At 50.0% G+C, this 22,660-nt stretch overlaps 1 protein-coding gene across 1 annotated transcript in view; it reads left to right on the top strand.

The window, feature by feature from the left end:
* COL9A3 (collagen type IX alpha 3 chain) overlaps nucleotides 1–22,660 on the top strand; it is a 322,714-nt gene that overhangs the window by 257,799 nt on the left and 42,255 nt on the right. The gene's annotated exons all lie outside the window — the stretch shown is intronic.

Genomic DNA, 22,660 nt, shown 5'->3' with positions numbered 1-22,660 from the left:
AAAGAAGAGCCATCAAATGGCATGTTCAAGAGCCTGGCTTGCACATCTGGGGCAAAACCCGACTTTCTCAACCAAGCGAACCGCCTGGTTGATGTACTTGCCGCCATTGCTCTGCTGATACTGTCAGCCGAATCAATGCCCGTCTGGAGGGATTCGCACATAGCGTCTTTACCGTCCTGTATAATATTCAGGAACGCATCCCTTTCTTCTCCCTCCGGGATGCAGTCAGCCGCTGTAGAAGCACACTCCCAAAGTGTATGGCTGAACCTAGCAAGGGTGCAAGTAGCATTAACAGACTTTAACGCCATGCTACATGCTGAAAAGACTTTCTTTGCCATAGCATCATATTTTTTATCGTCCCTGTCCTGTGGGACTGTAGGATAAGCCGTCTTGACATCGGTAGAGGATGCTGCTTGTACCACCAGACTTTCTGGGGATGGATGTTTAGACAAGAACTCTGGGTCTGTGGAAGATACCCTGTACTTTGCAGACAGTTTTTTATTTACTGCTGGTATTACATCTGGGGTTTCCCAGTTTGTCATGATCTTTCTCTGAAGAGCTTTATGAAAGGGCACCACTGGATCCTCTTGTGGGCCTTTGTCAAGAATATCCGTGAGGTCATCTTGCTGGAAAGATTGTGAAGGTGTAGACCACCCCATGAACTCTGTAATCCTGGCCATTAAGGCTCTGTAGGGGGTTTCAGCATGCTCCCCCGGGTCTGGCTTAGCAAAATCCACCTCAGGAGAAGTGTCTAGCCCACTTGCCTCATGTAAAGAATCATGAAGATCCTTTAATCTGCGCTCTTCAGAGGAAAATTCCTCTCTAACTGGGGTTACAGGTCCCTGTAACTCAAATGTGTCTTGTTCAGACAAATCACCCTCTTCTAAAATTGAGGATATAGTTCTCAATTGTTCTGAACTCATAAAGGGAGTAAATCCCATTTCCAAGGCAGAGGGTGCCGAACTTGTCATTATTGGCCTCGAAAACGTCGATGTCGTCGACGCCGACGTCGAAGGCTTCGAGCGTGGCGTCGAAAACAGAGGTGGAGGCCTCGAGGACCTCGACAGAATTGGAATTCTACTCGACAATATCGACGTCGAGGGCCTGGGGATCGTCACTGGACGTGTGGTCACCGTGACTTTTCTCGGCGTCGACGCCGGTGTCGAGGCCGGCGTCGAGTCGACAGACCCGTGTGTCGAAGGTCCCTTCGACAACGGCGTCGAAGACATCGACCTCGACGTCGACGGAACCTTCGTCGACGGCGTCGACGGAACCTTCGAGGAAGGTTTGGAGGTCATAGTCCTACTCGAGGGTTCGAGACGCGCTCGAGAGGTTTCTTTCGCCGGGTACTGCGACTCGCGGCGTTTTTGACCTTCGGGTCTTTCGACCAGAGCATCGCTCTCGGCAGTCTTCGAGGGGGTCGAGGCCGCTTTCTCGAAGACGCTCATCATATTTTTTCTGAATTCCTCCCATTCAGCCCGGGAACTATGTTTCGTGGGGCAAGGGATTCTTTTTGGCGAAACAGAGGAAGAGGAAGACGGAGAAGGGGATATTCGACGTCTCCTCTTCGAGTGCTTCGATCTCGAGGAGTGATGAGACCCACTCCGAGACCTGGAGCGCGAATGGTGACGAGGAGACGAATGTCTCGACTTCGTCGACGAAGAAGAAGCTTTAAAAGTCTTACCTTTCTCCAGCTTCCCCCTACGCTCCTTCAGGGCCTTAGCTGTCATGGACATACAGTCCTCGCACTCCGAACAATGGTGTTCGGCTCCCAAGCACCACAGACAATTTCTGTGAGGATCGGTCAACGACATCTTTTTCCCACAATCTCGACATTTTTTGAAGCCGGATCGAGGAGTAGTCGGTTCCGACGAGGAAGCCATCGAGTACGGATCGAATAACTCGAGGTAAATATATTATCTGACTAAGAACTGAGCAACGGTATTCCGAGGCACCGAGTAGCGCGGAAAAACGGAACTGAGCAACGGACGCTGCGCGCGGCCTTTATAGGCAGGATGACGTCGAGCGTCGATACGGCGGCTGTCGAAGGACATCGACTCGAGGGAGGTCGACGCGCAGCGCCCTCTAGAGAAAAATTTTTCCGAGGCCAGCAGAGCTGGAAGGATATATATCTAAGATGAGGAATACGTCGGAGGACACAATCCCTTCGAAATGCTTATTTTTGCTCCTTCCCTCACACTGCTGTTTGAGTACTAAGGGATGTATTAATTTACTTAAAGGGGAGGGGGAGCTTTCAAAGGCAAAGCAACATCAATGGCACAGTGAGTAATGGGCAAATGTGCCCCTATCTACCCTTTTCCGTGAATGATCTCTTATCCCCAAAACTACAGAAGTGGGGTTGAATCAGAAAGGGGAGAATGTGAGGGTCGTGTAACACATGCCAATTATAGGTGACCATTTCCAGCCAAAGCGCCTTTAAGGCAGAACATTATGAAGGGAAGAAGACTCCTTAGAGGCAAAGTTCAGACACTGAGAGATAACTGGGGCAGAGGGGAAAGTAGGCCATGGATACACCTTTTCAGATAGAATTTATAGGCTGGGGGGGTGGGGGAGTTGTATCATGGGCACTGCAACAGGACGGGGCAGACACAGACTCACTCAGCATTTTACCAGCTCAGTGAGACACCACTAAGCAACCTAAGGCTGTGTACGTTTTGCCTGGGTCGCTTTCCGGCTGGGAAACACATTTGTTTTCAGCGTACTCCTAAAAGAAAAAGTTACGTTTATCAGTCAGACTAAATCTGCAGAAAGGAGTAAAATCCAGTAACGTTTTGTGGGTTGTGTTATGTATCACAGCATAACTACAAAATATTATTGTCATCTTAACAAAGGGACTGAACAAATGTGAAATTTGAGGACAGCAGGCTCTGAAAACATTCTAGCAGGGATATCAATGCAATAGGATGGAGGGAAAAAGTTGCCCAGTCTTTGCAGAATAGTGCATTTAGAAACAGATCTAGCTGACTGCATTCTGAAAGAGGAACAGTATGCAGGGCACCAAGAAAATATACTTGGAAATCCACCTTTAGAATGACTTGAAAAGCAAACAAGAGTTCTTCAATTGTTTTTTAAAAACCTCAGAACAAACTTTATTCTACTGAAGGTGAGACATTTTATTTTTCAGACAAGAACTAGTGGCATCAGGCCACAAACAATCGCCACTGAAGGTTTAACTAAGAAGTCATAGGGACTCATGTTCAATTAAGCCTTAACGTGAATGCAAGGCATAAAAGCTTATGAATCCATGAAATATACTAATGCTGGAGAACAGAATTTATAGGTAAGTAACTTATTCTTATACTTTTGAATAAGAATATAAAGCAGTACATACACACAAAAATAAAACGGATGAAGGCACAATTCAACAGAAGTAACCACTCACCTCTGGAATACTCACCTCATGCGAACAGGTTGCGAAGCACTGCCTGGCGGACTCGGGACTCCTCGCTGGAATCCATATCGATGCAGTAGAACCTTGTGAAGGTATGGACAGAACTCCATGTGGTTTCGCTGCAGATGTCGTGCAGGGGAACACCGGACAGGAGTGTTGTAGTAGAAGCCGCAGCCCTCGCCGAGTGTGTTCTTCATCTTCCTGGAAGGGGCCAGTTGTCCAGACGATGGCAGTGGGAAATGCATGCCGACAGCCTTCTTGCAATGGAAGACTTCAAAAGGGTGTTGCCCTTACCGACAGGACCTAAGGCAACAAACAATTGTGATGACTTGCAAGCCACATAGAATTTGAGAGCTTGGGCGACATCCAGGGAATGTACAGCTCGCTCCGCCAGAGACCTTAGTCTCCTTAAGAGCCAAAGAACATTGGCAGAATCAAGGGTTCATTAAGATGGAATGCAGAAGGGACTTTTGGCATGAAGGAAGGGTTCATATGAAGGGCCACCTTAGACTGATGAAAAGTCAAGTAGGGAGGCTTGTAGGAGAGGGCCTGCCTTACACCCACTTGTCTGGGTGAAGTAATGGTAACTAGGAATGCTATCTTCCAGGAGAGAAACTTCAAGGAGGATCTGTGTAGAGGCTCAAAAGGAGGGCCCATTAGCTTTGAGAGGACCATGTTGAGTTTCCAAGCTGGAGCAGGCACTCGGACAGAGGGAAACAACGAGAAATAGTCCTTTGAGGAATTATTGCACCAACTTGTGTGACCAAAGGGAAGGTGTGTATCGTGAAATGACTGATAAATGCATTTTCTTAGAAGAGTGTGCTAAACCAGCATTTGCCAAAGACACCTCACGTTCCTCCTCACAAAATGTCCACAAACTGGACAACATTCAAGACACTCTCGACAGAGGACCTGGTACAAAACCTGGCCGCTCTGGAAGCCACATCATATACAGATTACATTCTCCAAGCATCTAACCTCAAGATCCTACCCGCAGAAGCTCTCCTTCTCTGCCTGGAGATCATCAACAGCTCCCTCATTCAAGGTGCATTCCCATCAAACCTAAAAACATGACAAATCCTCCCTCTTCTAAAGAAACCCACTCTGGATTCCGACAACCTAGGTAACTATCACCAAATCACCTATTTCCCCTTCCTAGGTAAGATCATAGAGAAAGCGGTAGCTGCACAACTGCAGCAATACATCGACACCAACAATGTCCTCCAAAAGTACCAATCCGTATTTAGACCCAGATGCATAATTGAGACAGCAACCATACAGGTGGTCAATGACGCCCTCAACATCCTTGACGACGGCCATCCCTGCCTCCTGGTTCTAGTCAACCTCTTGGCTGCTTTCAACACAGCAGACCAACAGGCTTTTAGGTACACCCTACATCGGCGGATGGGGATCAGCAAACTTGTCCTGTGCTGATTCAAGTCCAACCTCACCAACCGCAAGCAGTTTGTTCAGATGGACTCCTCTAGATCGCCAATGCTACCCGTTACCTGTGAGTCCTGCAGGGTTCCATCCTCTCCCCAGTGATCTTCAATCTATACATGGAGCCACTGGGAGCCCTAGCCACATGCAACATCCACAGCCACCAATACGCAGATGACACACACACCTATACCTGAAGATGACTCCATCAAGGACATCCATAGGCTCAAAACCTGCTTCTCGCTGATCCAGTCTTGGATGTGCAGTGCATACCTGAAGTTCAACCCCTCAAAGACCCTATTCCTACTCCTCACCAACAACACAGAACACCCAGACATACAGACCTGGCTATCAACCATGAACTCTGAGGGCTTCACACCCAAGCTCACCTCCTGCGCCAAGTCCCTTGGGTTCCACATCGACAAACACCTCTCCTTCAAGACATACATAGCTAAGAAAACTCAAACAGCTTGGTATCAGCTCTCCCTCCTGTGAAAAGACAAGCCCTTCCTCCCTCCGGACAGCTTTAGATCCACCGTTCAAGCAGTGTTCCTATACCACCTGGATGGGGGCAATGCATTCCTCAAAGGCCTCCAGTCATCCCTGCTTAGTCCCCTGGGAAGTGTCCTACATGCGGCCGCATGCCTCATCAAGGGTCTACGCAGAGACAATCGCATCACCCCAGCCCTCATCGACCTTCACTGGCTCTCACTGCACACACAAATCACCTTCAAGTCTTGCTGCATCATCTATAAGGCAGACGCCATCAAATCACCCAGCTACCTCACGGAGAAACTCTGCATCTCCAGCATACCACCAGAAGCCAGGGCATGTGCAGACTTGAAATCCGCTGCTGCAAAAAGGAAAGGACCAGAAAACAAGCCTTCTCTGCCTATGCTCCAAGACTAAGGAACCTCCTCCCAGTCGGCATCAGACCAACCTCTTCAATGAGTCTCTCCTCCTTAACACCTAGGCCATCACGTCGCCCCTCGCACCACCTGACTTGCTAGATGCTGCCCACCCCTACCCTAGCTGCCACCTGGTACAGCTGTACAATGCCTCGGCCCCCATCTGTAGCCTACCCCTGCTGTATATCTGTTCTTTTGTTACCACTGAAAAGTTCTCTGTTGTGCATCTGTAATGTTGTACACCTCTGTAAAGCGCTCCGTTATGAATCTGTATTGGCGTATACCTCTGTAAAGCGCTCTGTTGCTTCTCAAAGCTAGATCCGCGCTCAATAAATACCATAATAATAATAATAATAATAATAAAAAACATTATAACAGGAGATATGGCAAAACGACTGCCGCCTCAACTTGCAATGGTTCCAGGTGTTGAGTTGTACACCATACAGTAAAGCATTTCATTGGCTCCTGTAACAGGACAATGTAGATGGCGCTCGTGCCCTGGCCAAGATGTTTCTGCAGTCCAGAGGTAGCGGCATGTGTCCGAATGCTACGGCTGCAGGAGAGAGGCCCTCAAGATGGGTAGACAGAGTTTTTCCAACAACGCCCTTACGTGACCAACATGTTCCTCCTTGGACTGTGAATGGATTAAGATATCGTCAATGTAAATGAGAACACAGACATCCAGCAGTTCATGGAGCACATCGTTCATAAAAAACTGGAATGCTGCTGGTGCATTGCATAGCCCAAAGGGCATCACCTGATACTGGAAGAGTCCGTATTTGGTCCGGAAAGCTGTCTTCCACTTGTCACCACTTTTACCTCGTATTGTGGCTTGAAGGAAAACAGGGTCCAGAACATTGATATGTAGGGCTTTTTCTTTTTGCAACCACAGTCCTCTGGCATGGAATTCCGCCGTGTGAGCTCCCCAGCCCTCTAGGGAGGCATCCATGGTAATGGTGACTTGACGGGCAAGAAGGCTGGTTGAGATTACAAATCCACCACCGACGAGCCATTTCTGTGTTGGCCTTGATGGGTTTCATTCACCTTCTTCCCAAATAGATAGATGCCGTCAAAAGGCATATCGACAAACTTCACTGGACTTCCAGCCGGAAGTTGGTGGCCTTAAGCCACCCTTGACGGCGTAACACTGCACCGTTACGCGTCTGGCGGAATCACATTTCTGCAATGTACATAGCAATAGAGGAGGCATGATCAGATGGTGCTTCACCCTCTTGTAGCAGTGTAAGTGCCTCTTCCTGCTCATCGTCAGGAAGAAAATCAAGGATTGGCCCCTGCTTGACCCAGAGCTCCAGGTCGTAGCGGGATATGATTGCCAACGAGTTAGCAGCTTTGATGTTTACACTGGCTGTAGAGATGACCCTCTTGCCAAAAGCGTCCAGGTGTTTGCCATCCTTATCTGGGGTTAGCCTTAGAAGGGGACAAAGGATTGGCAGAGCGCTTACGGGTGGCTGCAGAGACTAATCAGTCCGGGCAGGGATGTGTGCGTAGGCATTTGGGTGCCAAAATCAGGGACCTTGTACTTCTTCTTGAAGTGATCCTTTTGGGGTGGCACTCAGAACGGATTCCTCATGAATAGAAGGCCGTTCTCCCAAATATTCTCTAACACTGGAATAGCTACCACTGACTTTCTGGCAGATTCCCGCATTTGATAACGCATTCCCCCCTTGTTCTGCTCCTCTAGGAGAAGATCACATAGCTTTGCTACACGTGACATGAGAGCATGGAGACAATCTCGCCTGGAGGTGAATCTCTTGGAGGTAGATCTGCTGAGCTCACCATCACCTGGCACCAGCTCCTCAAACTCATGAGTGCGGGGAGAACTGTCCGTCAGATAGTCGTCGGTGTCTCTATCTGTTAGGCTGACTGATGGCAAAAGTAGGGCCCCTGAGGGGGGCCAAAGGGTGGTGGAGGAATCAAACCTTCAGCAGGAAAGACACAAGGCTGTGCTGGAGACGGCAACGGTGGAGCTGGGGAGGAAAGACAATGCTGACGGGACCTCTGGGTCCACAGCAACTTCCCTTGGAAAAGAAGAAACCAAGGGCGTTTGAACAGGCATCATGGATGACAAAGACGCGCTTGGTGACGGAGTGGGTCTATTTAACAACGAGGCAGTTGTAGTGGACTTGGTAGATTATCTAGTCATTGACCAAGTGGTCAACGGAACAGACATAATCAATTTTATCATCGAAGAAGTTGATTTGGTCATCAAAGGAATGGCACAGGAGCCCACTTTCCTGCGCAAAAAGAATACGTTCCCTTTAAATTTAGAGCATGTAAGGGCATGCAGATATAGGGCATGCCAAGCCCACAGTGACCCCACCCACAGATCCATGAGGGTTGGTGAGTGGGTCATATGGCGGGAAATGGACAATGAACTGGGAGTACAGTAGTCACTATGGTAAGTATCTGCTTCTTACTCCGTCCCCTTTCCTCTGTACGCATGAAGATTTCATTCCATGCCCAAAACTTCAGTTTGAGGAATCTCTTTATTGATTCGAGAAAAGATTTTAAAGGGCAGACTGTCTATAAGCAGTAGTGATTTCAGTAGGCTGAAGCAGTGGACCTTTGGCTACATTGCTGATGTTGCCCCAAGGGACTTTACGTTGAGAAGCCACAGCTGTAGCTTTTTCCCTGATTGAATGATTATGAACAACCTTCGAAGAAGAGCGCTTTTGTAGTATGGAACAGTGGTTAATCATAGTAACCACATACCTGGCTTTGGTCACTTTTCGAGGTTTGGGTACCAGAATTTTGACCAGCAAAGGTGACAAATAAAGCATCTGATTTACTCAGCTGTTTCATCCTGTTGAGATGAAATGTTAAGGTCCTCCTAATGGCTAAGCAGCGTAGGGCGGAATGAATGGATGACTGCGTATTCGGAAAAAAGGTGAGAAGCATCACCTCCTTATTGATGTGGAAGGTAGAGGCCACTTTAGATAGGAATCCTGTGTGCGTCTGCAGGACAATCTTGTCTCTATGAAAAACTGTGTATGGTTCAACAGCTAAGAAAGCCTGAATTTCCCCTGCTCTCCTGGTGGAAGTAATTGCTGCTAAGATGCACGTTGCACGTAAGGAGTTTTATGCCAGTGGATGCCATAGGTTTCAATGGCTTATGCGCCAAAGCTGATATTGCGAGGTTCAAGTCCCATTTGGGAGGAGGTCTTCTAAATGCAGGATGCAACCTAAGAAGACCTTCCAAAAGCCTTCTGACCACTGGAATAGATGTAGAGAAGAACATATCATGTGAGTTATGGTAAATACCAATGTCCACCAGATAAGAGCAGCAGGACTCCATCGAAATACAGAAAGTTGGCAGGTGTGAGACAAATGAGAAAACATAATTTATGGTAATTATCCAATAACCAGTAGCAAATTCCTGTTCACTTGCTTTAAATTGGGAGTAGGTGGATTGCTTCCCAGATCCCTTTATGTCGGCTATATTGATAGCTGAAATGCCTAGGTGTCCCATTGTCAATTTTTCATGAACCAGGCCACTAAGTTCATCAGTTGAGGGGAGGGATGGAGGATACTGCCTTGTTGTTGGTGAAGAAGATTGTGACAGTCTGGCAATCAAATACGCTGACTGTGCGTGCCACATCAAGTCCATGTACCAAAACGTGGCTGGCCAGAACAGAGCTAACAGGATGTAAGTGAAGTACCTGCTCTCTATGAACTTCACAAGGGCCCTGGGGAACGGAGGGAAGGTATAAAAATGCCTGCCTTGCTACTCTTAACACCAGAGCACCTTCCATTGAGTTCCGACTAACGGTTGAGGAGTGTCGCAAATAGCACTACTGCTCTACTGCTGGCTGTCCCCAGAGATAAAACATAGGGAGGAGTAGAGTCTGCTTGAGCTCCCATTTGTAGCTCGAATAACTCAATCTGCTCAGGCAGTCAGCCTCTGTGTTGACTCCGAAGAGGTGGGCCAATTTAAAGATCATCCTTGGGAACTGGCCCACTGTCAGATAGATTGTCAGGTGGCAGAAGGGAGCAGACTTGGTGCACTCCTGCTTGTTCATATAAAACATCAAAGTTGAGCTCTCTGTATAAGAACTGCCTTCCCCTGAATGACCTGTAGGAAAGCTTTCAGGGTGTTGAAAATTGCCTGCAGGACATTGATCTGTAGTATCTTGCTTCGGCTGCCCCGAAGCTGTGTACCTTCAGGTCTCTTACAGTGGTGCATCACCCAAAAAGGGACAAAACTGTTGCGACACACTCTTAAGTGGGACATCTCCTGGAAAGGAATAACTTGTGTCACATTGTTTTGATTAATCCACCATTCCAAATCCTCCAAATTCCAATCGAGGGTTGCGATGTGGCTGGACTGCCTCCCCATAGACTGGTTCCATGAATCTGTACAGGTGAAGATGCAACCGTCTCATCTCCAGGTGGGCCGAAGGCAAACACATCACGCAGGTTACCATACGTTCCAGAAGATGCTGGAACCACCAGGCCGAAGTGACCCATCTACTCCAAAAATGGGATAACGCTAGCCTAATATCCACAATTTGCTCTAGTGTAGGACAAATTGTCACTAAGTTGTAATCCCATACGAAGCCCAAGGAGTGACTCTAGGTGGACGTGAGAGTGGAGTTCTTGAAGTTGATGGAAAAACCTAGATTAAACATCAGATCTACCAGGATTGCTGCTGATGCTGAGCCTTCTTCTGTTGAAGGAGCTCTCACCAGCCAGTCATCTAAGTAAGGATATACATGGACACCCCCTAGAGGCAGGTAACTCGCAATAGCATTCATTAGTTTGGTGAATACTCTCTGTGCAGCATTGAGCCCAAACACCAAGACCTTGCATTGTAAATAGTTATTTGCTGTGGAGAATCCAAGGAATTTCCAAAGAGGTTCCCAATGGTGCACGAAGATACACATCTTTCAGGTCCACCGCACATAACCAGTCTTTCTTTTGCAAGGCTCCCAGCATCTGGGCTGGTGGGATCATCTTTAATCTTTCAGTGGGAAGGAAAAGATTGAAGCAGGGCAGTTCAAGAATAGCCTTCAGGCCACCCCTGGTTCTTCTTAGGTACTGAGAAGATTCTCGAATAAAACTCCAGACTTCCCCGATTGAGGGCATTTTCTCTATTGCCCCCCTTAAGAGATGGTTGTTGACATCTTCCAAGAGTGGGGTGGAGCTGATTTGCATAAGAAGAGGAGCAAAGGGAGGGCAAGAAGGGATTGCAAGGTGAAAACCACTGACAACCACTGAGCCGACCAAGGTATCCTGAGAAATCAAGTGCATGCATTCCAGATGCAGGGACAATTTGCCTCCACTGGAATGCAGTGGACCTGATTCATTCTGTCATTGCTTTTTTGTTTCTGTTACAGAAGTGGATGAAGCTCTCAAGAAGAAACCCTTGGAGGAAGTCATGTTTCCGTCTGTAGCTACTAGGGGAGTGATCTTAGTTTCTGGAATTCCTGTCTTGGTAGCCAGGAAATGAAACCATAGGTTCTTTGCCTCAAATTCTGTCTTGTGTACGAGGACTGATGAAAGGGCTTGGACCCTGCTTTACTCAAAATACTTAGAGATTTTCGGTTTGGGTGGATGTTTTATGCTGGTTGACCTGTCAGTCGATGGAAGTACGAAAATGATCTTGACCATCAAAGGAGAAGTCCAGAATCCGATCCTAAACTTCCTGGGTGAAGAATTTGGTAAAGTGCATCTATGCAACCCTTTACATATCAGCTCCCAAAGCCATGCCTCAACTGTCTGTGTCAAAATGGTGAACAGAATTCTCAAGTATATCATGTGCAATAAGCATGGCCTCTGCAAGATGTGACTTAAAGACCTGTTGTTTGTATGGTGGCAATACCCCTGGAAGTCTCCTAAAATCCCTGCATAACATTTGGATTCCTTCTGCTAGGAGGTGTTAGGAAGTAGTCTTTGCAGAGCACATGCACAATCAAGAATGACAATCGGCTCACCTGTGCCAGGTGCTGAGAAAGAGGCTGAATTAGAGCTAGCGGTAAGGAAGGCAATATTGCCCTTACGAAACGATAATGCAAAAATATAAACAAACATGCAGGGTGCTCCCGGGCTGTATGAAGGCGCAACAAATGGGCCAGGGAAAACCTGCAAGGACCGATGTCCAAGGTCCAGAGGAATCCCAGGACGCAGTTAAAAAGGGTGCAATACACAAGGGAGGCCTTAAGCATAAGTCGAGGAATGGGCCAAGGTCAACCACAGAAATCACAGGAACATTGCAACGAAGTGGTAATCCAAAGAAAATGAAAAAAAGCAGGTCCAGGGTCTCGGCAGGTCAGAATTAATCCATTAGAAAATACTAATTACAAAATGTAATGATATATGCACCGAAGGATTTGTCGAGCGCCGTTCCGAGTAGACACTGGTCTTCTTATTCTTTCTTCCGGCTTTTGCTTGACAGGATGGCAACGTGTTGCTGTGGCAACCGTGCCATGTCACGCCACATCCTGATGGTCTGTGTCCCGACACTGCATGTTTCTTGCTGGGTGTATCGGGACAGAGTCTTTGTCGCCATGGCAACCTCCATTCTCTGCCATAACAACCTTGGCAGTGGTGCACGGAGCAGCAAGGGTGTCCGTGGTTCCTGACAGAAGGGCATTTGTACTGGCCTGTCAAACGTGGGGGAAAGTATTGGCGTAAACCTTTTGGCCATAATGAATTAATTAATCTTTTATTACGCACTTAACATAAGAGAACAGTGTCTTAGCACAGGACTGGGATTCAAACCTGTATTGCCCTGCTTTGTCTTGCTTCCAAGACAAATGTGCTGCCCCTGAGCTTTCGTCCTGGCCATAGTCTGCCAAATGTTTGTTATCCAACCTGGAGAGCAGGGAAGCGGAAGTAGATAGCACTGGACACCACAGGCTTAGCGTACAAGGATGTAGCTGCTACAATGGCTGAGTGGGGTTGTGGGTGGCCCATCAAACAGGTCTTTTTGGAGGGAAGAGGTCTGTACCATGCATTGATCCTCCTGTATGTAGTCACAAGATTAGTGGCTTTTGCGAAAGCTTGGTAGCTTCAACCAAGACATCCTTTTGTATAGCCAGGTCCGATCAGTGGGAGGTCCACAGAGAGGACCGCAGTATCCTGTGGATGTTCTTCTGGAGCTGGTACTCCAAGAAACTCAGCCAACCCAAAAATTATTTTGTGAAAAGCCTTCATGGAGTGTGAAATGTCCTCCTCTTCTTTGTTGTTTGAGAAATTCTGTCCGGGATCTTGATTGGATCATGCCCCTTGTTAGGTGGATCTGCTGCAGTATCCACAGTAGGAATTGAATGAGGGGCCTGTGGCAGCGCGACATGAACTAGAAGAGCCACCAGAACTGGTTGCACTGCATCTAGTACTTGCAGACAGAACTATCATCGTCTTGGGTAGGATTGGAGACCGCAGAAGCAGTTTCAGAATAAACCCCTGAAGTAATCTGCCACTGTTTTTGCCCTCCTGTGGGGCATGAAGCAGTCGAACCTGTCTTCCTGTATGGTCTGCGTCTAGTACGAAGGAGGGGCTGCTATCGGTGCCCATGTGGAAGTGGCCAGAACCCATTGAGGTTGTTTATGCTGTGGAGCCCACGGTACGACGTCCTTTCGTTGCGGGATGTTTTTTCGCGGGTTTTTTTACCGTGATATTTTTTTTTTTAATAAACCCATCGAATTTTTTCCAAAATGGGGGGGGGGTTGATGGGGAAATCCCCCCCCCCCCAAAAAAATTTGATGGGGTTTTCGGGAGAAAAAAACGCGGTAAAACACCCCGTGAAAAAACATCCCGCGATATGAAATGACATGGAACCAAGCCCACTGGGTCAGAGGAACAAAAAGGGTACCCAATAGGCCAGTCTATGGCATGCCAACCGGGCCACAGAACAAAAATGCAATGAGGCACTATTGGCGGTAAGGGCAACTAGCACTCTAGCTCTCTTGAGGTGGACCTAGTGGGAGGTTTGCCTGGGGACAAACCCATTGGGAAGCTCATTTCTGTTTCACAGCCCGCTGCAATAATGGTTTTGATGACGCCTCCTATTCTTTGGCTGCCTTTTTCTTTGGCAGATGGACAACCATTTTGTGAAACCTTTTTCAGCCTGACTTCATTGGGACATGATGGCCTACCTTAGTTGCTGTAGAACAACCCTTTGGGAAATCCCAGTAACAGCGGTTAACGGAACCTCGGGCAAAGACCTGGGAGATGGGCCTCATTATAAGCCTGGCGGTCTGGAAATAAGGGTACCGTTAGCAGCGTACCAGCACCCTTTCCGGACCGCCAGACTACAAGGTGCTGACCTGTCAGGGGCACCGGGCCATGCAGGCACGGTTTCACAGAAGCACTGGCATCGTTATCAACGGTACCTTTGCTTCCATGTCCCCATTCCCATGGAGTCCTATGGGAATCCACAGGAATGGGGACTTACACTTCCTCTCGCCTGACATCCCAAGCTGCCGGGAATAGTAATGTCCCGGTTGTACCGGGATATCAGACGGCGGAATGGGGTTACAAGTTCTGCGGCAAATCATCAGTAGAGCCGGCGGGTTATGGCCGAACCCGTAATGAGGTCCACTGTGTATGTTTGGAGACAATGCTTCCACTAGTTCCTGAATCCTTGTAGTGGAGTCTGGTCATAGGTCCATGTAAACCCTTGGTGTGCGCTCCAGTAAAAGCCATGATGGTCTCAGGGCCACCGCAGTAGATCTAGGAGGATCTGGTGTCCCCCTCCCAGCTGAGACAACTCCTGGGAGGAGCCACTATGGCAGGATAGCTGAGAAAACAGCCAAGCAGGAATATCTTCAACGTCAAATCTCGAATAATACTGCACATGACATCATGGAGAACCACCAAACAGGTTCTTCTGGCGACTGAGTCTCTGTCAAAGAGCATGGAATCCAAGCGCATCTCATGAAACACAAGTGTCCCATGCTTGTTCAAGCACTAGACATTTGAGGCAGTAATTGTGAGTATCCACTGTCTTGAACCTCCTGACACAGAAAGCGTAGATAGCAATGATGGTTATGGAACAAGTTACTTACCTGTAACTGTTGTTCTCCAACATGGTTCTGGCATGGATTCACATGCTCAAGAATATTCCCAGTCGTCAGGCTGGGAATCCTCGGTAAAGAAAAAATTAGTTTCAGTTTCTTTCTGAACTGTCTTTCTCCTAACAAGCAATCACTGGTCTTTGGGTCATACTGCCCCCAGCCAATGACTGCCCTCTACCTAAGCCCCTCCCTGGGCAGCCATCTTCAGATTTGGTAGAACATAAAGTGGCAGTAGGACCAACAGAAGAGCCGCAGAGGGGTAGGCGGGAGGGTTCGCATGTGAATCCATGCCAGACCCATGCTGGAGAACAACAGTTACAGGTAAGTAACTTGTTCCTTCTCCAGCATGGGGTCTGACATGGATTCACATGCTCATAAATACACAAATGCATAGCAGTACACACAAGCACAACCACGGGAGGTGGCAAGGCTCAACATTAAGCAATATATCAACTCAACATTAAGCATCTCTTACCTCCTCACCAGGCTCACCTTAAGCTAACAGGTTGCGCAGCACTGCATGGCCGACTCTGGACTCTTCCCTGGAATCCCAATCAACGCAGTAAAATCTCGTGAAGGTGTGCGTCGACCTCCACGTAGCAGCCCTGCAGATGTCGAGAAGGGGCACACCAGATAGGAAAGCTGTGGTAGCAGCGCTCGCTTTGGTCGGATGGGCTCTCACGGCCGGGCAAGGGTCCGTTTGCCAACCGGTGACAGTGCATGATACAGCCGGAGAGCCATCTGGAAATGGAAGCCTTCGAGAGGGCCTTCCCTTGATTCACAGGTCCAAAGTTCACAAACAGCTGTGATGTCTTCCAAAAACTCTTTGTGCGGTCCACGTAGAACTTTAGCGCTTAGCTACATCCAGCGAGTGCAAAGTTCTCTCAGCCGGCGACAAAGGCGACGGGAAGAAAACAGGTAACACCAAGGGCTCGCTGAGGTGGAAGTCTGACGGCACCTTGGGCATGAAGGAGGGATGCGTCCTCAGCACCACCCTCGTATCGTGGAATGTCAAGTACGGTGGCTTGTAGGAAAGGGCCTGGATCTCTCCCACTCGTCGTGCGGAGGTGATGGCCACAAGAAACGCTGTCTTCCACGATAGGAACTTCAACAGTGCCGAATGCAGAGGCTCAAATGGCGACCCCATGAGCCTGCTCAGCACCACATTGAGCTCCCACGCCAGGGCTGGTGCCTTCACCGGCGGGAATGATCGGAACAGTCCCTTCATAAACTCCTTCACCAGGCGATGAGACCAGAGATGATCGCCCCGGAGATCTGGTGTAGTGGGAAATCGCCGCTACATGTATCTTGATGGAGGCATGAGCTAGCCCCGCCTTGGCCAGCGACAGTAGGTATGACAGAACTTGAGAGGCCGTAATCCACAGGGGGTTAATCTTCTGTGCACGGCACCAGACAGAGAACCTCTTCCATTTTTGTCCATAGCACGTAAGAGTTGAGGACACCCTGGCCTTTGCAAGTACCTCCTTGCAGTCTGCCGGGATATCGTACCCTCCAAACTCTAGTGCTGCAGGAGCCAGGCCTGCAAGTTCAGCGACCCCGGGTCGTGGTGGAGGATGGCGCCTCCTTCTCTGGCGAGGAGATCCGCGTCCGTCGGTAGTTTGACTGGGGGGGGACGCTGACATGTCCAGAAGGTCCGGGAACCAGATCTGCCTCGGCCACGCCGGTGCAATGAGGATCATCCTGCACCGGGACCGTCTGAGTTGATTGATGAGTCGCAGCAGCAACGGCAACAGTGGGAACGCAAATAGGAACAGCTGTCTCACAGGAATGAGAAGGCATTGCCCATGCTCCCTGGCTGGGGAAGCTTCTGGCGAACCTCTGGCACTTGGTGTTTGTTGCCGTCGCGAACAGGTCGATCTGGGGATTGCCCCATCGTTGGAAAAGTAGGTCCACTTGATCCTGACGCAGTTCCCACTCGTGGCACGAGCGCAGCTCTCTGCTGAGTGAGTCGGCGATGGTGTTCTTTATTCCTGCCAGATGGAAGGGGACCAGAAACATCGCTTGGGCGACGGCCCAATGCCACAGATCCTGGGCTTCCTTGGATGGGGCTGGGGATCTGGTGCCTCCCTGATTCCGGATGTAAAACATTGTGGTGGTGTTGTCGGTGAAGATCCTTACCACCTTGTCCTTGAGGGACGGGAGGAACGACCTGAGGGCCCAGAACACGGCTCAGAGCTCCAGGGCATTGATATATAGTGACCTCTCTTCCGGGAGCCAAAGGCCTCTTGCGTGAAGATCTCCAGTATGCGCTCCCCATCCTTCCAGGGAGGCGTCGGTTGTCACCGTCTCCTGATGTGCCGTCCATGAAGTCCATACCCGCCGCCAGATGCGCGCCGGTCCCCCACCACCGGATTGCTTGGCGGAAGGTCTCGTTGAGCGAGATCCTGTCTTCGAAGCTGCCCGCAGCCTGCATCCAACGGGCGTTGAGGAACTCCTGAAGTGGACGCATCCGCAACCTGCACAGGCGCACTAGGTAGATGCACGAGGACATCATGCCGAGCAGGGACTTGACGGACCTTACCCTGGCGACCTTCATGGTCGACAACCGTTGCACCTTGCCCAGGATGGCCTTCGTCCTTTCCTCCGACGGAGAAGCCAATCGTGCCATTGTGTCGGGCCTGGATCCCAGGAACAGAGCGACTTGCAACGCTACCAAGTGGGATTTCGCGAAGTTGATTGAGAATCCCAGATCCGTGTGCAGTTGGATGGTCTTCGCTGTGTGATCGATGACGAGTTCTCTTGTCTTCGCTCGGATGACCCATTCGTCCAGGAAGGGGTAGACGTGGATCCCCTGCAGGCGCAGGTGCGCCACCACTGGTGCTAGACGCTTGGTGAAAACCCTGGGCGCCGACTTCAATCCAAAGGGAAGGGCCTTGAACTGATAGTGTCGCCCCTGGACAACGAATTTGAGGAACTATTGATGTCTTTTTAGGATGGGGATGTGGAAGTAGGCATCCTCCAAATCCAGAGACGATAGGAAGTCGCCTTCCTCCAGCTGTCCCAGCACGTGTTGGAGGGAGACCATCTGGAACTTCTGGGACTTGATGTGCTCGTTTAGACGACGAAGGTCCAGGATGGGCCGCCAGCCGCCGGTCTTCTTTCTTACAAGGGAGTAACGTGAGTACACCCCAGAGCCCTGGAGCCTCTTTGGGACGAGCTCGATGGCTCCTTTCTTCAGCATCGCCCTTACTTCCAGCAGCAGTTGAGGGACGTGATTTTACTTCCTGGTCACGGGTGGAATGCGGGGACACATCTTTAGAAACACAAGAGTGTGTCCGTGTGCCAGGACATCCAGCGGTCGGTGGAGATGGACTCCCATACGCTGACGAACTTCGCCAGCCGGCCACCCACCAGGGTGCTCCGGTGGGGGCCCCACGCCATGGCCGGTTCAGTCCTACTTGGCAGCGGCCTTGCCGCCTTGACCTCCTTGGGGATGACGACGAGGTCCTCCTGACTTGCAGCGTCCTCTGTAGGCCTCCAGCGACGAGGAGCGTGCTGTCTGACGGTGCGTCGAGGAGCCGCCGCCGAATACCTTAAATGCACCTTGCTTGCCTCCGGAGTTCCAAAAGGATGGCCGTCGCTGTTGAAGAACACCCAAGGCCCGCGCTGTCTCCATGTCGGCCTTGATGGCCTGCAGTGACTCATCCACTGTCTTGCCAAACAGATTATTTCTGTCGAACGGCATGTCCAGAACTCTGGTCTGTACGTCTTGGCGGAAATCGGTTGCCTTGAGCCAACCACGCCGGCGAAGGCAAATGCTGTTGCCCATCTGGCGAAAACCGGTATCAGCAATGTCCGTGGCCACCGTTATGGCGCAGTCCGACGCAACCTCGCCTTCCTGAAGGATTTCTAGGGCTTCGCCCTCTTGTAGTCCGGGAGGAAGTCTAGCAGGGGAGCGATCTTAAACCACAGCTCCCTGTCGTAGCGGGCCAAAATCGCAAGGGAGTTGGCTGCCTTCTTCTTGGCCGCCACGGATACGACTGAATCCGGGGTCGGCTGTGCCCTAAGGCACATGGGGCGGAATCCCGGACCCGGTACTTCTTCTCGTACCGGTCTCTCTTGGCAGGAGCCGTGGACGGGTTCTTCAGGACCAACAGTCCTTCATCCCAGATGTCATCAAGTAAAGGAACCGCGAGGACCGTCTTCCTCTTGGCCTCACGCCGTTGATAGAGGAAACCTTCCTTCTTCTGTTCCTCGGGGCAGAGCTGGATGAGGTCAGATGCCCTGGAGATCATGGCATGGAAAGAGCCGATTTCGTCAGGCGGAGAGGCCAGCGGAGGTGGTGATGGGAGGTCCATCCCGTCATTGCCACCGTCGTCATCCGTCCCCGTCGTCGCTGTCTCCGTTCCCGTGTCATCCCTCGGATCCGGGGAAGGAGAAGAAGGCCGGAAGGGCAGGGGGGGATGAACTCTTCTCCGTTTGCCTCGAGGGCTTTCCAACGGTCCAGGCTCCGCTGGATCGTCAGTTGGGGTCAAGGGCAACCTTGTCCTTATCTCCGTACACAAGGCCTGGATTGCCATCAAGATCGCTCCTGAGTTGTCTTGTGGCCCAGGTGCAGGTTGCGACGGGCGCGACAGTTGGGAAGTGGAATCCTCCGCCCCCACGGGCTCCTCGTCGGCACCACCGTCGCTTTCCTCATTGGGATCCCTCCTGTGGGACCGGACCTCCTCGAACTTCTTGTTCAGGATTTTTGTGACTCCAGCCAGCTCCTCTTCAGAGGCTGAATCTGTGTCCCTGGGTTTATAGTGAAAAGATTGAGAAAAAAATCTCGAAAAAAAAGGTCGAAAAAGAAATCTCGAAAAAAAAGTCGCATTTTTTTTCAATATGTTTTTTTTCTCGAAATGGGGGGGTTCCACCCCCAATCCCCCTTTTTTCATTTTTTTTTATTTTACCCCCTTTTTTTACTTACCTGACCCCAAAAATACATATAAATAAATAAATAATACATTCGACCTTTTTTTTTCTCGAGATTTTTGTTTCGAGATTATTGACGTTCGAGATTTTTTTTTCGACTTTTTGACTGACCACCGTGTCCCTGATGGCCACCGGGCCCCCCGCCCCTACTTTTTCCACATGTGGTTTCACGGGGGTCTTATCGATGGGCTGAAAAGAGGATTCCCTCTGTGGTGGCAGGGAAACTCTAGGCCCGGAGGTCGCCTCCACTGGCGTAGCCCCCGCAGGCTTCACCAGGGCCGCCGCGACTCCCTCGATAGAGGCCTTAGCCGGGTGAATTAAGGCATTCACGACCTTGGGTGTGTCTGAGGCCTTAACCTTGGGGGGAGGGTCACTGCCTCGCTCCTCCTCGTATTTATCAGTCGGGATCCACCGGGGCTTCTCCCTAAGCTTACCCAGGTTCTCCGATTTCCTCTTCTACGAGCCAGTGCGTTGGCTCGTGGTTGATGGCGTCGGTGAAAGTGCGCCCTGCCTGGCAGCCGAGGAGCCCGACCGTTTGGCGCTCCCGGTGCCCGCGGACTCGCAGTGCTTTGTCTTTTGTTGGGCCCCCATCGCCAGAGCCCCCTCAAAGGACTTAGAAGACCGCTCTGACTTCTTCTTCTTCTCACCTGCTGCTGGGCTCTTCCCTTCCAGCCAGTTGGTGAGGCGGATCCACCGATCCCTCATAGTCTGCTCCGACATGTTCTTACAAAACACACAGTCCTTCTCCATGTGCGTTTTGTCTTCGTGAAGGCAGTAGAGGCATCTGGAAGGCTCGTCCTCCTTGAAGACATTCTGCAATCCGCATCCAGGGCAGCTCCTGAAAAGCTTGGATCCGGGCATTGTGTTTCCTTTGTCCTGGGCCATGTCCACGCGGGGTAGGCCTCAAAGATCTTCCGGAATCCTCCAAGAAGCGAAAACTCGACGAAAACTTCGAGGGGCGTAGAAAATTTCCGAAACGGTTCCCCGTTGATCGGAAGTAGAAACGGTGGAGCTTGAGGCTCGATTGACTGAAAAAAATAGGTTAAACTCTTTGAAAAATCGCAAAACGCAGTAAAAGCTGGAGAGCTATAGCACGAGGACTCCCAACACTTGAACGTGCGGTAAAATTCTGAAGATGGCTGCCAGGGGAGGGGCTTAGGTAGAGGGCAGTCATTGGCTGGGGGCAGTATGACCCAAAGACCAGTGATTGGTTGTTAGGAGAAAAGACAGTTCAGAAACGAAACTGATTTTTTCTTTACCGAGGATTCCCAGCCTGACGACGGGGAATATTCATGGACATGTGAATCCATGCCAGACCCCATGCTGGAGAACACCAACATATGCTGCAAGGTATAGGGGTAAGGAAATGTCCGGTTTGAAAAATGTAGCTGCTGCTGGGGTGCGGTAGAAAGGACTGGCGGGTGAGGGTTGGTGGCATAGTCAGCCGGCCACCACTGCATGCTCTAAATTAAAATGGAAAGTGTTAGGGAGAATTCTCCTTCTAGGGCAAATTTCCCTCACCTAGTGAGTCCCCCAGCAGCTTTGCTGGATTTCTGGAGTTTATTTTTTCCACCTGGTAAAAGTGCACACCCTTTTTTACTCTTACATGTGTTTTGGCCTATGTGTTTTTACTCATTGTGTGATCTTGGGCACTGGAGCACACCACTCCAGATGCCCCTGTTCTTGTATGGGTTACATAGCACCCTCAGTGTAGTAACCCAGGGCTGTCTTTTAGACTGCCCTCTGACTCCATTTCGCTGGGGCTGACTACTGTCCCCCAGAGAAAGGTAAAGTTGCCATTTACTTTACATAGTCACTTTTATCACAGACCCAGTACACCCCATCTTATATGGAGTACTGGAAAGGGCTAACCTGTACCCCTTTTCTGTCTGTACCTCCCTGAGCATTGTTTCGCTCTTTTAACATTTAGACTTGGCTGGTGGCAGTGGTATCTACCCTAACTTTTCTACCGCGATTATATTAGATAAACGTGGTAATACTTTTGGCTATTTTAACAGCCTTAAGCATAAACCCGCTTGACCAAATTGTCTTTCTTTTGGCTCCTGTTGGGTTTATTCGCCATTTCTTTTTGTTAAAGTCCTTCTTGTGTTTTACTTTGCGTGGCAAACTAGGTTTGCCTTCTTTGTCCACCGTCTTTTGGCGGGCTTCTGCAGAGAAGCCCTCCTCTTGGCGCCTGGGTATCTAGGTAGACTGAATGTGGGGAAGGGGTGTAGTCACCCCCTGCACAGGGTATCCTAGGAAACCCAAGTCGCACTTTGCCATGATTGGCTGAGGTGGTTGTCCCGGCTGGAAACCCCCCCTGCTGCGTGATTGACAGCCAGGCTGTGTGAATGGGGGTTTGCGCATAAAAGGCAGGTCTCTTGGGCTAGAAGTCAGAGTTGCCTCTGGAACTACAAGGAACGGAAGAGAAGCAGAGAGAACGACGGCTGCTGCAACTACCCCGTCCCGGTGAAGCCCTGCTGCAGTCCTGAGCTATCTACCCTTCAACGACTGAAAGAAGATCAAGTCCGGAGTCTTCTTCCCTTGAGCCTGGTGGGGATAACCAGCTCATCTTCTTCAGACAGAGGTCTCCGTCATGGTCGAAATCGCTGCACACTGCTGTAGTGGTCCGGATAGCCACCTGCCGAGCCTCTCCTGTTTTTAAGGAGCGCACCTTTTATTAGTTGTCGCTGCTGCTTCATCCCTGTGTTGCAGACCCCTTCAGACATCCTCCTTCACAACGAAGCTCCAGGAATCGTGGGTCTGCGGGAAACCAACAGGAACAACTGCCAGGGCACCAGCTGCGAGGAAACTGGGTGAATCCCTGTTCTTCATCCTCAAGGCTCGTCCTTGTCTTCCCTCCTTCTTATAACTTTTGCTTCCGAACATTGACAAGATCAAAGTACTTTTGGGCTACGTTGAATCGT

Source organism: Ambystoma mexicanum, chromosome 3p (assembly GCF_040938575.1).
Source record: "Ambystoma mexicanum isolate Mex_15411 chromosome 3p, UKY_AmexF1_1, whole genome shotgun sequence".
Lineage (NCBI taxonomy): Eukaryota > Metazoa > Chordata > Amphibia > Caudata > Ambystomatidae > Ambystoma > Ambystoma mexicanum.
This window is presented reverse-complemented; position numbering and strand designations above follow the sequence as displayed.